General features: G+C 38.0%; 1 pseudogene; it reads right to left on the bottom strand.

The window, feature by feature from the left end:
* LOC138827711 (uncharacterized) overlaps window positions 1-17,533 on the bottom strand; it is a 276,436-nt pseudogene that overhangs the window by 86,969 nt on the left and 171,934 nt on the right.

Raw genomic sequence — 17,533 nt, 5'->3', positions numbered from 1 at the left:
AGCTTGAACTCTGGGCCTGGCTGCTGTTCTTGAGCTCTTCAGTTCAAAGCTCTCTACCACTTGAACCACAGAACCACTTCCTGCTTTCTGGTGGTTAATTGTAGATAAGAGTCTCATTGACTTTCCTGCCCAGAATGGCTTTGAACTGCGATCCTCATATCTCAGCCTCCTGAATAGAGAGGATTACAGGTGTGAGCCACCGGTACCTGGCTGTATCAAAGTTCTTGTACACACTGGTCCTTCATTCTAGGACTTTCCCATTGAATAATACATTTTTATTATAGACTTCCTTTTATTATAGACTGCCTATTATTATTAGACTGCCATTTTTATCATAGTCTCAGGTATTCTTTTTCAGAAGCACAAAAAGGACCAAGACATAAAGTCTCAAGAATCATTTGTTGAATGACACCATTTACATTCTCCCTTTGTTTGATCTTTGTTCTAATGTAGTAATGTTTCAGAATCTCTATTGAGAGCAAGATAATGCCATATTGATTTTGTATTGTCTTAAAACCATATGCAGCAATGCAGTCAATACATATTATGCCTATCAGTTCAAGGATCCAATGGCAAATTTCTCCTCTACTTCTAAAACCAAGATGAAGAATCAGCCAGAAGAAGAATTTGTTTTTAGATGGGAGTCTCACTATGTTACCCCAGCTAGAACTCCTGGGCTCAAGTGATCTTCAGCCTCCTGAGTAGCTGGGACTATAGGTATGTACACTGGGCTCTCTGGAATTACTGAACTTAGCATTAACCAGCAAAATGAGAGGCTGGCACATGGATTATTCACAGTAGCACCAGTTCCTATTTCAGCCTCAAAAACTATCCCAGGTGCCACATGTCCTCTTAGATGGCCAGAAACAGATCAAAAAGTAAAATCCTAAAGTTAGGAAACATCCAACGTTTTGGCTGGATCACTTGTCTCAAGCATGGAGATTTTCACCTTATTTGCTAAGAAGAAGTAGGGCTTGGTAGTATGAATTCAGGTAACCCGAGAATCATCAGTGACAAACGGTCTATGATTGTGAGCCGATGTGACACAGTAGTTCTCCAACTTCAGTGACCATCAGAATTCCCTACTAAAACACATGGTATTAGCGCCTATTCCAGAGTCTCTGACTCAGTCGATTTGTTACAGGATCTGTGATTTCAGATGTCTACATTCCTAGGTGACGTTGGTATGTTTGGACTAAGGAATGCACTCTTGAGAACTTCTGTTTTAGATCAGTACTTCTAGGGTTGGAGTATGCTGTCAAATCATTTGGAGAATGCAAGTGTACCTCTGTAAGTTCCCAGGGGACTGCGAGGAGCTCCACTGCTGACCACCCATGGTTTACACACTGCTTCAGAGATAACAAAGGCAGATTTCGTCTGCAGTGAAAGGTGGTGGATTCTAACAAGAGGTCTCCTAATTTGGGAGTAACGTTTTAGTTGTTCTTTCTAAGTGGAAAGACAAGTGAAAGTGCTAGATTCATCTGTTAGAATCCAAGTCATTTTCATCATCCTTAAGACCTGTAAAGGAGTTCTGAGATGGCTGCACCGCAGGTTACTTTCCTATAGATTACACTAGAGGCCAAGCAAGCTGCCTTCTATCACTGCCTTGGAGGGAGGCAGCAGACAAGCTGGAGAGCACAGACTTTTGCTGGCTTGGTAGGCTATTCATCTGCCAGAAGGACCTGACTGGAAAAAGGAAAGCTACTCCATAGGGCTGTAGACATTCCTCCTGGGATCTCAGCAGATCCTAAGGAACAGCTGCTTTTCCTCCCAAGTGGCTTCCCATATGTCATTGCAGCACCAGGGCCACACCCTCACTATGACCATCAGGCCTCTGGGAGGGATTGTGAAATGCCATGGGGCATGGTTCTACCAGAATGCAGAGGACATCAGCATCCATCTCCTGCTCAACAAAGCTTGACAGTACAGTCTTCTTGCTAGACTGGGAAGAGGTGAGACTGTGAACAGAGTTCAACTGGCTACAGCCCAGGTCATTCAGAATTAGAATGAGAGCAAATCCACAGGGTGAATAAAACCTGAAGGTAGGGTAGAAATCACAACCACTTCTGGTTGTGAAACAGGAGCTTCTGCCATGTCATTGAAGTGTTCAACGGTACTGATGTTTTTGGAGAGTAGTTACAGGTTTTCACACAAGGTTTCCCAGTAAGTACCACTGAGGTTTCCATAGCATGAGATGCTATGGTCAAGAGCCTAACAGAAGGACCAGAAACTTGACTTATATCCACTGAGTTTTGAGTTCATTTGATTAATAATAAATGATATACATGGTATAGGTCAAGAATTTGGTTTTTCAGGGCTGGGAAGGTGGCGCAGTGGTAGAGCACTTGCCTTGCATGCATGAGGCCCTGGGTTTGATTCCTCAGCACCACAAAAGCAAAAAGAAAAAAAGCCGGAAGTGGCGCTGTGGCTCAAGTGGTAGAGCGCTAGCCTTGAGCTAAAGAGCTGAAGGACAGCTCCCAGGCCCGGAGTTCAGGCCCCACAACCGGACCCCCCCACCCCAAAAAAAAAGAATTGGTTTTTCAGAAAGTTCTAGACATTTGTAGTATAGGCCATTTCCACTCAGAAGCAAGTAGCTAGAATTCTCATATGAAGCCACAAAAGATACTAAAAGATACAAAAGAGATTCAAAGACATCTGTTTGTTTAGGAAGAAGTCCTAGAAATCTACTAGTGAAAGTCCAGTCTAGCAAACAGCAAAGGGGTAGAAAAACCACCTTCATGATGTATTAGGACCTTGTTGCTCACAATGTGGTTCAAAAACATCACTATTGTCTCTAGTTTTGATTTCTATACTCTTTGTCTTATATATAAGTTTATCTAATTTGAGGAAAGGAAGGAATCACAGTAGGGCCAAGGAATGAACCAATTAAGATGGGATACTCACTAGACACTATGTTGGAAATGAACTTTACAACTTGTGGTGGAGGGGAAAGCAGGCAAAAATAAAGGCGGGGGTAACACTGTTCAAAAGAAATGTACTCATTACCTGACTTATGTAACTGTAACCACTCTGAACATCCCCTTTAAGATATAATTTGAATTATTTTTAAATCACAATGCTCGATAGGAAATGGATTCATTACCTTACTCATATAACTGCCACCCCTCTGTGCAGTAACTTTACAATAAAAATATCTATTAAAAATCACTGATATCATCTAGGAAGCACGAAGAAAATGTACAGTATTAAGTCCTTCCGACAGAACCAGAATGGGCATTTTAGTGAGATCTGCAAGTACTCCAAAGTTTTGGGAGCACACAAGAGAAATAGTATGATGGAAGGGGAATTAGGGGGAGGGAAAGTGGGAGAAAAATGAGGGAGGAGGTAACAAGTTCGACAAGAAATGTACTCACTACCTTACATATGCAACTGTAACCCCTCTGTGCATCACCTTGACAATCAAATTAATTTTTAAAAAAAGATTCTGCTGACCTGAGATGCCTACTACAGTAGCCAAGATATAGAACATCCTCACAAAGGCAGTGTAGACGATGCTCAGCAATTTAGTTCTAAAGCATATTTTCCATAGGATCAATTACAGATACAGTTAATGAGGAGAAGGCATTAGAATACCTCATGTCTACAATCGGCTTGCCATGGTGAGTGTAGACTAAACACTTATATACCAGTTGTGAAACATCTGGTATATAAAATAGCATTGCATAATTTAAGATAATTTTTAAACAAATGCCACAGTGATTAATTGAGAGTATCCATCTGATCCTTTGTTTAGGGCTATATTTTAGGACCAGTTTTACAGTACAGAGTTTTAGTTAAATTCTTGAAATGCCTTCTTTTTGCCTATTGAAATTGTTTTATAAAATGTGTTGTCTTCACATTAGTATATGCTTTGGTTACATTCAATTTTTGGCACATGTCCTCAGTTTTTCTTTGGAACTACAAATGAAACTTAGATAAAGTTGTTACATTGCAGATTGAGTTCATGGTCGACAAACAAGGGAGTTAAAGAGTCCAATTAAGCATAGGCTAAGCTTGTGTCATCCAAGCTCTGTTGACATTGCTGAATTCTTGCAATATGCTCATCAGACATTTGTAGTACAGGTGTAATGACAGTGGTTCTCGAACTGTGGTCTTCAGACCAACATCAACATCATCTGGGAAATATTAGAAATACACACTTAGGTCTGACTCCAGACCTCCAAAAAGAGAATCTCTGATGTGAGACCCAGAAACTTTTGTTTTACCAAGACTTACAATAGATTCCAACACAGAATAAACAGTGTGAGAAGCACACATTTTAGCTGTACTCAACAGAAAATTTCAGGCTTTGGAATTTCCTACTAACTGGAGATTTGGATATGGTAATAACTTCATACTATTAATCATAGTGATTTTACATCAAATTATAACCCCCAAATTTATTAGGAAATGAATGGGTGATGAAATTGAACAATTACAGTCAGAGACATTATATATTAGATTTCACAAAACAACACATTAAAGTTTTGTCATAATAGGAGAAACAACAACAGCAGATCTCAGGAATCTGAGTTACAATGTGACTTACCAATATGGCCTTGGACAGGAGTAAAATCAACATAATTGGTTCACCCTAGTTATTAAAGACTTGTAAATATATAATCAAATCAATTATGCTAGGATGTCTAAAACAGAAAGCACTTTTCCAACAGTGAAATTATTATTTGTATGTCGTCATCTACTTTAGAAAAATCATGAAAGCCTAAGTCTCTCTTTTAGAATAAAAATGTACTTCATAACAAACAAAATCACAAAAGCACAAGTCAAAGCATGAAAGTCAAAACAAATGCCCCTGGGCTTACTTTCTAAAAATCACCACTTAAGAAATGTTTAGAAGCTCTTATTCTTTTTGAGTGTACTTATTACAGAAGACAATAACATAATACAGAAAATAACCTAATTAATTAAAATAACCATTTTTCAGTCACTTTTTTGCGGGGGGGGGGGGGACAAAAATGTCTGCCTATGAAAACCTAAAGTATTAAAGAACAGTTACTTCAGCCAGTGAGCCAGTGGCTCACTCCTATAATCCTAGTGACTCGAGAGGCTAAGATCTGAGGATCATAGTTCAAAGCCAGCCCAGGCAGGAAAGTCCATGAGCCTCTTATCTCCAATAAAGTATTCAGAAAAAGCTGGAAGTGGCACTGTGGCACTAGCCTTGAGCACAAAGAGGCTCGGGGATAGTGCCCAGGACCTGAGTTCAAGCCTCAGGGCCAGCAACAAAACAAAATAAACAAAACAAAAAAAAAAACAGTTACCAAATTCTTTTAAAAAAGTGAAGTTTTTTGAACTATTTTTCAAAATGTGATAGCTAGTTGTGATCTCCCATATGATTTCCTGTTTATTTTATTTAAATATCTATTAAGAGTTAGAAGTACATTTCAGTTGATTATATTCGACATCCATGACTTTGTGTCAGGAAAGACTTAATAACTTCAATTTAAGATGAATACTGAGCGTTCATCATTATTGAAACATTCCTTGTCAACAGAATCATGCATTAAAGCCAAATTCTATGTCAAGGACTCATCTTCTGATTATTTCACTTGACTTACCCCCAGGAAAGCATCTACTATAAACACTGCCAATGGGTCTAGAACTGTCCATAGTCCCATAGTAATGATGAGCTTTGACAAGGCGTCTGGACAAAAGGCAAACAGTAGCTGACAGCCCCATCTGATCAGAACCAACAGAAATATGATTGTGTTCAGCATGAAAGGCCCCAATGCAACCACAGCCAGCTCTTCTCCCACATGAAGTGAAGATGTTGGGTAGCAAAGTTCAACTGTGTAGGGCAAAAAGTGAAATCTGGAGGAAAACAAAGCAAATTATTGACATACAAACAAGAACTGAATAAAAATGTCAGGTGTACGAACCAATGTAAATGACTGTGTTTTGTTATTTTAATAAAAAATAGAGTAAACATGATATTTAATAGTACCACCAAAATTAAATGTTAGAAACCTTCATCTTTTCCTAAACCCTTACTACTACCCGAAATTATAATAATCAAGGAAAAGGCAAATTCTACCCCATTTGTTGTTCTTGGACTGGAACCAAGGAATTTTATTAGCATAGAAGGTATGCCAGCGTTAGCCACTAAGCAGAAGAGTTTATATGAGCACTTTGATATAATTAATAATATTTGTCAGTAGAAAAATTTACATGCAAAATATACTAGTGAACTCTATATGGAGTCAATATCTAATAGAAAGGAGAATAGATATAAATCCAATGATTCTTTTACTTCTTTTATTGTGTGTAGTACTGGGATTTGAACTCAGAGTCTATTGCTTTTGCTTGGCTTTTTCACTCATAGCTGGTACTCTATCGCTTACACTACATCTTGACTTCTGGGTTTTGCTGGTTAATTGGAAATAGGAATGATGGAAAGGATGACACTGGCCAAGATGTATTGTACTGGTAACATGAATTCCAGAATTGAAATTCCTTGTACTTAATAATAATAATAAATATTTTTTAAAGAAAAGAAGAATCTTTTCAGTTTATCTATCTGGACTAGATTTGAACCTTGATCCTCACCTATCAGCCTCTTGAGTAGCTATAATTAGAGGCATGAGCCACAAACACCTGGCTAAATCTAATTATTCTTCAGAATTTTAGTGCAGGTGATTAATTTTGCCGATGGTTTCTCTGACTGGACTCCTGCCATCACTAACAACCCAAATTTTATATTAATGAGCTGATCTGATACAGCTAAAGCCTCATGGTTTAAATCCACCCCAAGCCCAGTAACTCCAGCAACCTTGACCAGGCTTCGATAGTGTCTTCCTGAGCAAATAAGACTTAAATTTACTTTGTATTTTCTCTCCCCTGAATTCAAGCCTGTTAGAGCTGTTTCAAAACCAATCCTGTTTGCACATTTTTCTCACCAGTGCTCTGCTGAAAATGTTATTCATTTTGTATGTATATTCCTTCACTGTTTCTTCTAAGGAATTTTATGCTTATTTTAACATTGTTGTGAACATCAAATACAATAATGTATGTACGTTTCTTAGCACACTGCCTGACACAGAATGAAGGCAAAATAAATGCTCATTGTTGGTGTTATTGCTTTTTCTCACAGTTAAGATATTGCATGATTCAAGTCAGGACACCAGACAATAGCCAGAAAAAAATATTGTAGCTTAAGAAACTGGGTAAACTTGACTGTTAGGCTACTTTTGATGAAGTACCTAAATTGACAAAGGGATGGGAAGGAGAAAATGGGGAAAACAAAGGAAGGGGTGACTGACATTGACCAAGAAGCATTGCACTTACAACGTGACTTAAAGAATTGTAACCCCTGTGTACAACTACTTAATTACAATAATTTAAAAAAGATTTTTTCAGTTTTATTTAAGGAATAACTAGTAAAAAAATGGACTTCCTTTTTAGTAAAGAATAAAGTAGCTAATGGAAAAGTACATGTAATATTTGTATTTTCTGCTTTGGAAATCTTACAAACAACTAAAAAAGAAACAAAAAATTAAGGGAGGTAAGGAATATTCATGCAATGATTTCTCCTTAAAAATGCAATCATTTTGGTAAACACAAGTTTTTTAACATATATAGTTATTTATGATTTAATAAGGTTACCCAAAGTCTTATGTGTATATATATACATATATAAACATGTATTTATTTTCATAGTCTTAGGTCTTTTATAATACTAATTGAAAATATGTACATTACTTAATTTATATCCAAACCATCTTCAATTGAGAAAATGAATTTTACTTGTACTGTTATCTATCTGTCTGTCTATGGTGTCTACAGAATCATGTTTATAGAGTGATAACCTTTAAAATGTCATCTTTCCCACAGGATAATGGCCCAGAAAGCTGCCTAGGTTTGAGTTTGGTAATTGTGTGAATTCAATCATTTTGTAGAAAAAGCAATTTTTGCTTCTCTGAGTACGGGTAATAAATCAGACTTACGTTACTTCCAAAATACCCTCAGCCTAAGTCACTCAGATAAAATCAAAATGGAATAAACCATTGTTGCTTAAATTCCTTTCTGGATCCTACTCAAATAGTAGAACATATTTGAATCTGCTAAATTTTAAATAAATATGAATGTCCCAGTTATGTTTTGTATACACCGAACCAACCACTAGATGAGACCATAAGTATGATAGAAGTCCTAGCTCCCAGATAAAGACATGTTTGTCATTTCAAATCATACCTGTAATACAGGTCTCTCGTAAAAGGATGGGAGAGAGATTTTGTACTTTTATTTGCCCTATCAGGATGAAAATACATTCCATTGACTTTCAGGGGAAAGCACTCACTTTGTAACTGGAGTGGAAATGGCCTGGAGGAAAAGCCACTGGCCAAGGTAATGCAGGTAGAGCCTGAGGAGCCAGACAGAAGCCATCAGCAGAATAATGTACCAGAAGCTCTGGCTTCTGGTACAAGTTCCGCACACAATGTCACCAGTGCAAAATGAAGACCCTTGAAAAGTTCCCTGGGTCCAGCACTATCTGCAACTGAAGCATGCCCTCAAAGAAAGGAAAAACACTATCAATTCTGGGCTTCTAGCTTTACCCCAAAGGAAACGCTCCAGCAACAACAATGAAGATAGAATGGAATTTCCAACAATGTTGGGTTCAAAAGATATGAACTTAAACCCTTAACACAGTTAATTTGAAAAACAAAACAAGAAATAAGAAGCAATGGCAAGAATATTGGGCAGTAGGAATCTTTGTGTATTATTAATGGGAATATGAAAAGCTACCACTATGGAAAACTATGGCATCTACCCTCAAATTACATATAACACAGCCAAGTACATATGGTCCATAGAATGCACTTCTAAATATATATCAAAAGGAATTGAAACCAGAGCATTAGAAGTGGTATCTGCACAGGGTGCCGGTGGCTCAAACCTATAATCGTAGCTACTCAGGAGACTGAGATCTGAGGATCACGGTTCAAAGCCAGCCAGGTCAGGAATGTCTGTGAGACTCTTATCTCCAATTAGCCACCAGAAAACCAGAAGTGGTGCTGTGGCTCAAGTGGTAGAACACTTGCCTTGAGCTGAAGAGCTGAGGGACAGTGCCCATGTCCCAAGTTAAAGACCCATGACCAACAACAAAAACAAAAAAGTGGTATCTGTACATTTTGCATTAATCACAATGACCAGGATTGTGAAGAAAACAAAATTACGCATTGTTTAATAAAAGAAAATACACAGTATCCATACAATTGTATATCATTCACCTCTAAAAAAAAAAGAAGGAAATTCTGCCAAAAACTAAAGGAATGTGCTTTGAGGATATTATGCTAAGAAATAACTGTCTCAAAAAACAAATATTACATGATTCAGCTTATATGAAATATCTATAATAATTAAAAATCAGAGGAGTGGGAAATTGTTGGGTGGTTTCTTAGGTCTAAAAGAGAAAACAAGGAAGCCAGTGTTTAATGAGTTTTAGGTTTGCAGGATGAAAAAGTTCTGGAAAATGGTTACATAGCAATATGGATACCCTTACCACTAAACTATACACTCAAATTTGGTTAAGGTAGTAAAGTGTTATATCTTATGGAATTAAGTTTTAAAAAGAAACATGGATAAATGCCCAAAAGTGGAATGGCTGGGTCATGGGAGAGCTCTATGTATAGCCTTTTTTTTTTTGTCAGTTGTGGGGCTTGAATTCTGGGCTTGGGCTCTGTACCTATTCTCTCCAGCTCAAGGCAAGTACTCTACCACTTGAGCCACAGCGCCACTTCTGGTTTTCTAGTGGTTTATTGGAGATAAGAGTCTCACAGACATTCCTGCCCGGGCTGGCTTTGAACCGCTATTCTCAGATCTCAGCCTCCTGAGTAGCTAGGATTACAGGCGTGAGACATGGGAGCCTGGATATGTGTAGTCTTTCAAAGTGGTTGAAAGTTTACACTCCCACCAACAATGCAGTAGGGTTCCCTTTTGGCTACAACCCCTCCAGCATCTGTTGTTATTAGAGTTCTTGATTATAGCCATTCTAACTGGGATGAGATAGAATCTCAATGTTGTTTTGATTTGCATTTCTTTTATGGCCAGAGAAGTTGAGCATTTCTTCATGTGTCTATTGGCCATTATGATAGGGACACAAGAGGTTTTATCTTTCTTGCTGTTGTTTTTAATGTACTTATAATGTGTACTATGTGATTGTTTTGTTTCTTTATCATGTTCTTCCCCGATGGTATAACTCCTGTTTTCACTGTATTTGATGTCGGTGCTCTGCCATCTTGTACATATATTTTTCTACTTAGGAGAAGGGAAGGGCAATAACAAAATGCAGAAATAAGGATACAGGATGACCCATTGTAACACTGAGGTGTACAAGACACTATGTTGAAAATGAATTTTACAACTTCAGGGTGGGGGAAGGGAGAATTTGGGGAGGTGGGGAGGGATGGGATGGCTGGGGAAAAACAAAGGAGAGGGTAACAATGCTCAATGCAAATGTATTCATTACTCATGTAACTGTAACCCCTCTGTACAGTATCTTTACAATAAAAGTATATACTAAAAAAACATGGAAACATATCCCTTTTTAACTAATATTTTATTTTATTATAAAAGTGATGTACAGAAGGGTTGCAGTTACATAAAATAAGTTTAGGTTTTAGAAAAAATAAAAATCTAGAAGATACTCTTTCTGGTCTCATCTGCCCACACGTATCATTCTTTGCCCAGATGAGATTTATTTGCTTACAACATGTTAGAAATCATTTGTTTCCTATTCAGAATTAAAGTGAGTTATAAATATGCAATTAAGATGAATGAATGAGAATTCTAATATCATTGTACAGTAAATTATTTTAGACTCTAAAATTGTAGTTTTGTGAGAAAGCAGAGACTACCTGAAAATAAGTGTGCAATCAGGAATCATTCTCCTTATACAGGCAGAGGTAACAAAGTGTAGATTTCCCATGAAATAGAGTCTTAAAGCTCCAGGACCTGGCTGCCATATAATTCCTGTCTTAACTCTTTCCTTATAGAAAAAGAAGATGGTCGCAGTATCCACATCCCAGGTCAGCTTGATGAATAGGTCACAGATGGAAAACATTTTAAACAGTGCTATAATGGCTATAATGATGATATACTCACAAAACAGTAAATAATCTGTTACATCTGCCTTTCTTTTTTTCTAATACTTTTCAGTGCTGCTTTAAAATAGGCTGGCTTCCAGCACATCCAAGAAATGTAGAAAATCTGTCTAAATGATATGTTTGCTTTATATTTTATATATGTATGTGTGTGTGTGTGGCTTTGCAAATGCTCTTTATTCAATTGAAGCAGCACAAATAAAAAAAATCATCCCTATATTTCGTGTTCTATTAAATGAAGAATCAATCTTCATAAAGATGGGGCTCCAAATTCCTGGATTCATTTTCCTAGTTCTATTTTTGAAATATTTTTTCCTAGAACAATTCAGTCAATTCCTCACACGAAACCAGTTCTAATCATAAACATATTACTGAAAGAGAAATGAGTGACTGAGCAGTAGTTCAGCGACTTTGTGATGAACCACAGCAGTGCTGGGAGCAAAACAGAAATGGAATCCATGGGCATGCTCTGAAGCTTTTACGTAAGAAAGCTCATCACCCTCTGAAGACTGTCAGTGCTGATGACAGTTGTGCCAAAGGAAGAGATGGTAACTCGTGGAAACATGAGTCTGACAACAGAATGTCAACAAGCAGAAGAAATCCCACAACCATGACTGTAGCCTCTTGGTCCTCTTAGGCCTCTTAAAGAAACACCCAGTATGAAACTGACAGTCTCTTTTCGTTGTTCTTTGTATTTTCCCATGAAGCATCACCTAACCCCAAACCAGTCTTTGTACAAGCATGTGCTTTTCTATTACACCAATGAGGAGCAAGGAAACAGGAAGCAGATTCCCTAGGGGCTTTGGTTAGCTGCAGTGATACAGCAGGCACTAGGTCTCTTATGGAAGGATCCCAGAATGCCTCACTGCATTACCATCATGTGAAATGAAACCCAGAACTTTCTACACTGCTAAAGCAAAATATCCTGCACATGATCTGTTCTTCAGTTAATTCTTATGTCACTGCTTTTGCCGCTTCAAAGGCAAGAGGTAATCAAATGCAGCTTTGCTATTGTGTTGTTTGCAAAAACCTGGAAATTCTCAAATGATGCAAAACTGAAAAGACAGTAGCTTCTTTGACCTTTGCAAATTTCCTCTCTTGTTCTCATACCAGTCGACACAAATGACTCAGCAGTTGAAGAACTTATGTAGAGAAACCTCTGTAAAGTCAACCATTAGCTTTGCCCATGAAATGTCCCTACCCACACGCAGAAACACATATTTGTTCGTCAGACCGTTGATTTAGGGACAGATAACACTAAATATTCACTAGCTATCATTTCTCTCTAATGCAAAATGCTCTTTTATCTTCTTCCTTGCCAATACAATTCAATAATTGGCTTTCATTTGATTAGCAGTGGAAACTATGCCATTTGGATTCAGAAGTTCAGGGAAAAAAATCTTGAATCTACACATCTTGTGAAGTTTCAACATTATTATACTGCACAGTTAGAAATTAAAAGACTTAGCTGATATTAGACCATGACAAATAAGAGATTAAAGTTCATTAATGTAACGAAGCTAGTCAGATATAGTTTTAAAAACAGTTCGTAGATGGTAACAAAGATGTCAGTTCTTTTCTTATGATCCTTTCAAATTTGTTCCTAAAATCTCATTGTGGGCTTATATAGTATTACATTTGCAACTGTCTCTCCATATATTGTTCTTAAACCATCGTTCATTCAAAAGAATTCTGCTTCCATCTTTCAAAATGGTCTTGAAAGAGACAAATTTTTTTTACTGTTGTAAGCACACAAGGCACATTATATAATGCAGTGCCATTGTAGAATAGGTACATCCACACTTCCACTGTGCTTTCCTTCCTGTGTCATCTTTCTTGGTTACATACAAAGACTATGAGCATCAAAAGGATAATAAATGGTCTCTGCCACTGGGCTGTGTAATATGTATAGTGGGAATTGATTTGTTGGTTATGAAGGAAACTACAGAGCACACAGATCACTGCAAAATCACATTGAGGCCAGCAGCAACTCCTGAGTTCATGCAGACAGCTCCTCTCTTGCTTGCGGGGTAAGTCGCCAGAGGCAGAGAAGAATTGAGAGGTCATCCACTATTCAGCTATTAAATGAAACCTATTTCTCTGAACTTCAGCCACATTTCCTATGACATACATATATCCCCTTTCAGGCCCAGTCCTTATAGAGACTTGAAATCAAACGAGATTTCTATGATCCATCAGCGTGATGATAATAGTATGAGAAAAAAAGACTAAAATTGCCTTCGTGGTGGGGAGAAGCATGAAATACATCCTTAAATACATCTTCTATGGTGAGCAGAAATCCTCAGGAATTTGTGTACAATACTCATTACTGAATAACTAGAAACTTATTTTTAGTTTAAAATTATTACCAATAGATGGCACTAAAATTTCCACATTTTCCTCTTCTGGAGTAATCAAATATGTAACATATTTTGATTAAGTTTTCTTAAAAAATAGGATTATCAATAAGTATTTTATGTGGGTACCTTTATTTTCTACTGCGTGCCATTCATCTATAGGCTTTGTGAATATAGGTATATCCTAGGTGGGTTTTAACTGAGCTAATTCAGCATTTAAAATAACCATTAAAACGAGGATGCTGAAGACCATGCACAGACCATGTCAGACTTCTGTTGGATAAGACCTCATTATGTCCTCTCAAACCTTTTGAAAAGCAGAGCAAAAGCTCAAATCATTTGTGTCTTGCCCCAGATTAACACAATTAGTGTAACAAAGAGCTTTCAAACTGCATTTTTCTGCCTTTCCATTTAGGACTCCTTGTCATCACTTACTGAATCACTGTCACAGGAAACCTCAGGACCAATAAAGTCTAAAATATTGTCAATACCTTTCCGTGAAATCTGCCAAAACAAAATGCAGAACAAACAAACAAAAGCAAGTGCTTCTTCCTTTGCAATGCTGGTTCAATTAAATACAACTAACTCACTCCGTAGCTCACATGACAGCCCCTGAAAATATACCATGCCTTCATCTCTGGAGCCTGCAATTGTGTGAATTAGCAGAAGACGGAATTGAAGTTGCAAAAGAATAGGGCTTAAAATAAGGAGATTTTCCTAGACTATTTGGGTGAATTTAGTGTAGACATAAAGGTCCCTAAAGATTGAAAGAGAGAAGCAGAAAAAACAGCGCAATAAGCGATGGCAATGGAAGAAGACCCTGGCTGAAATCTATCATCTTTGAAGGTATAGATTACTAAGGATTGAGCACACACTCTAGAAACTGAATAAAACAAGGAAATACTTTCCATAGACTCTCCAGAAAGTCTGAAGCCCTCCGGGACCCCCTGATTTCAGTCAATAAGATAGGTTTCAGACTTCAGATGTCCAGGACTTTGAAATAATAATAAAGCGGTGTCACCTTGTAAGTTTGTCTTGCCAGTTACAAGTTGTCTTATAATGCATAAGTATAGTCTGAACAGTTTTTCACAGCACCGACAGGATAGTAATACAGTGTATAGACTCTCATTGTGGAACAGCATTGTCATTCTTGCACAGAATTTTTAGTATAGTGATAGAGACAGATGAATAAAGAGTTACATAACTGGAAGAATAGGAAGGGGTGACCCTGATAAAGAAGCACTGTACTCATAAACTGACTTACGAAATTGTAACCCGTTTGAACATCTAAGTCAGGAGAAGGAGGAGGAGGAGGAGGAGGAGGGGGAGGAGGGGGAGGGGGAGGGGGGAGGGGGGGAGGAGGAGGAGGAGCAGGAGGAGGAGGGGGGGGGAGGAAGGGTTACCTAAAATACTGTGTGAGATTTGCTGTGGCAGTGCTTTGATATGATCATGTATCAAGTGCTAGAAGAAAACACAGGACACATTATTATCTCAAATGGGACAATGAAAACTTCTCTCTGAGCTCTCTGAAGTGAAGAGGAATCAGACAAATGACAATGGAGAGAGATCAGCAAGAAAGTTTCCAGAGAGGTGCAGCTCCGTCTTTCTGCAGTCCTCAAAATAGTAAAGTCGAGTTTCTCAAACCAGAAATTGAACTAGATGAAGAAAAAAATCAACTGGGGAAGGACCGTGACTGAGTATGACATGAGGAGGTAGAAAGCCAGAGCTGAGGGAGGGACCTGGCCAATGTATGCCATGTCCAGGGGTGGAGCCTCCAGTTAGGCACCTTCAGAACCCTTAGAGTGTTTGGCAGTTAGGATAGGGAAAATCTTTAGGATTTGTAGTTGGGGAACATTACAGTGGCTGTGTGGTTGTAGTGGCTGCAATGCCAGGACTCAGACTCCAGAGGAGAAAGGATGTTAGTCCATGTAACAAGTTACCAGGAGTGCTCAGCCAAAGCAGAATTAGAAGCTGCTCAGATGAAAGCAGTGTTTTCTGGTCTACAAGAGGGACTACCATTGTCATCATAGCATTACAATCTATTGGATATTGTAAGTAATCTGTAACAACAAGACTTAAAGTATATGGCTGGATGTGTGTAGGTTCTATATAGATGCTATAACATTTTATATAAGGAAGGGGATCATCCAAGGAGTTTGGTTTCTATAAGAGATCCGATTACCAATTCCCCGTGGATACCAAATAATAATTATAATCGAAGTTACTTAGATGGTAGAAATCAGAGGATTGCATTTCATAGCCAGCTCAGGCAGACAAATCCGAGAGACACTTAGATATAGTAGACCAGCAAAAAACAAAACAAAACAAAAAAAAAAACAAGACAAAACAGAAGTGGAGCTGTGGCTCAAGTGGTAGAGTGTTAGCCTTAAGCAAAAGAAGTTCAGGGACAGTGCCCAGGCCCTGCCTCAAGACCAGCACATGCACACACACACACACACACACACACACACACACACACACATACACACACACACACACACACACACTCACTCACAATATTGTGACTCTTTGGTCGATTTGGTTATTTAATATAATGCATTGTGCTTTTAACATGTTTAGTTCAATTTACAATAAATGTCTCTAATTAAGTTAAAAGATTTTTGAAAATTGCTAAATCTTAGCGGTAATATTACCAGTACTGATGATGTTGCAAACAAACTTTACAGCTCCCAGGGTAGGGGGGTGGGAGGGGTTGGAGAGGTGGGGAGGGAAGAGATGTTAGGGGTTAACAAAGGAGGGGGTAACAATGCTTGATAAGAAACGTACTCATTACCTTACTCATGTAACTATAACCCCTTTGTACAGTATCTGTGCAATAAAAATATATATTAAAAAGATAAATAAAAGCATACTTCAAAACAGTCACCACTTGAAGCACAGATGACTAACACACACAGAACAATCTGCCATTTTACAAATAAGTCTTTTGTTTGCTAAGTTTTAGAACATTCACTTTGCTTGATTTCTCAATATAATTTTCTTTAAACAGTATGAAATTGTAAGTACTGGGTACAATAATAGAATGCACCTATTTTTCCAAGAGAAATTTCCTTACAGATGGATGTGGGTAAACAGAACTGTTGCTTCATGTTAATTAAGATATATGAGAAATAGGGACAAGGCATTCCTGGACTGAACAATTACAGCACCTTGCCTTCTGGCTTTAGGAAGTCACTTAACTTTGTATTCAATCTATTAGTAAGAAAGAGAGCACTTACCTTGCTGATGTTTGCCTGGCCTAATTAGTTACAGTGTTTACAAAGCACTTCATCAGGGAAACTAGCTAAGTACTTTATGCATAATGGAAGTTTTATTAATAACTGAGGCAATAATAGAAAAGCAGTTAGCTTTGAAAACAATTACATTGATGAGCTGTGTGATAATACATAAGCAATATACTACAAGATTAACCAAAACAAAATTTCAATGTTTAATTAGCCAAAGGAATGCTATCAGGAGCTTACCAAGCTTTATATAAACCTGCCTAAACAGAAGGGTGAGGGAAGGCAGAGCTGAAACAGGTCCCAAAATGCAAATGTAACCTGAATCATTGAAAATACCAGGTATATTGAAAACGAGAGTGAGAGAGAGAGAGAGAGAGAGAGAGAGAGAGAGAGAGAGAGAGAGAGAGAGAGAGAGAGAGAGAGAATATGTTGTAGTATACATATGATTTTAAACAAGTATTAACAAACTATTGTTGTATATGGAGTACACTGTCATGCTTAGATTAAGTTTGATATTCTTAGCAAAATGTGGACTGATCAAATACATTTGCACATCTCACATCAGGCCATCCCAACAGAACAGTCTATTTCGGTTACAATTCAAGATAAATTGGGCTGGGAAGGTAGCTCAGTGGTAGAGTGCTTGCCTTGCAAGCATGAGGCCCTGGGTTTGATTCCTCAGGACCAAATAATCAGAAAAGGCTGGAAATGGCACTGTGGCTCAAGTGGTAGAGCACTAGCCTTGAGCTGAAGAGCTGAGGGACAGCGCCCAGACCCAAAGTTCAGGCCCCACAACAGACAAACAAACAAACAA

This window comes from Dipodomys merriami, unplaced genomic scaffold (genome assembly GCF_024711535.1).
Source record: "Dipodomys merriami isolate MVZ:Mamm:240054 unplaced genomic scaffold, mDipMer1.0.p SCAF_16, whole genome shotgun sequence".
Lineage (NCBI taxonomy): Eukaryota > Metazoa > Chordata > Mammalia > Rodentia > Heteromyidae > Dipodomys > Dipodomys merriami.
Note: the sequence above shows the minus strand (reverse complement) of the source record. Positions and strands in the feature narration are given on the sequence as shown.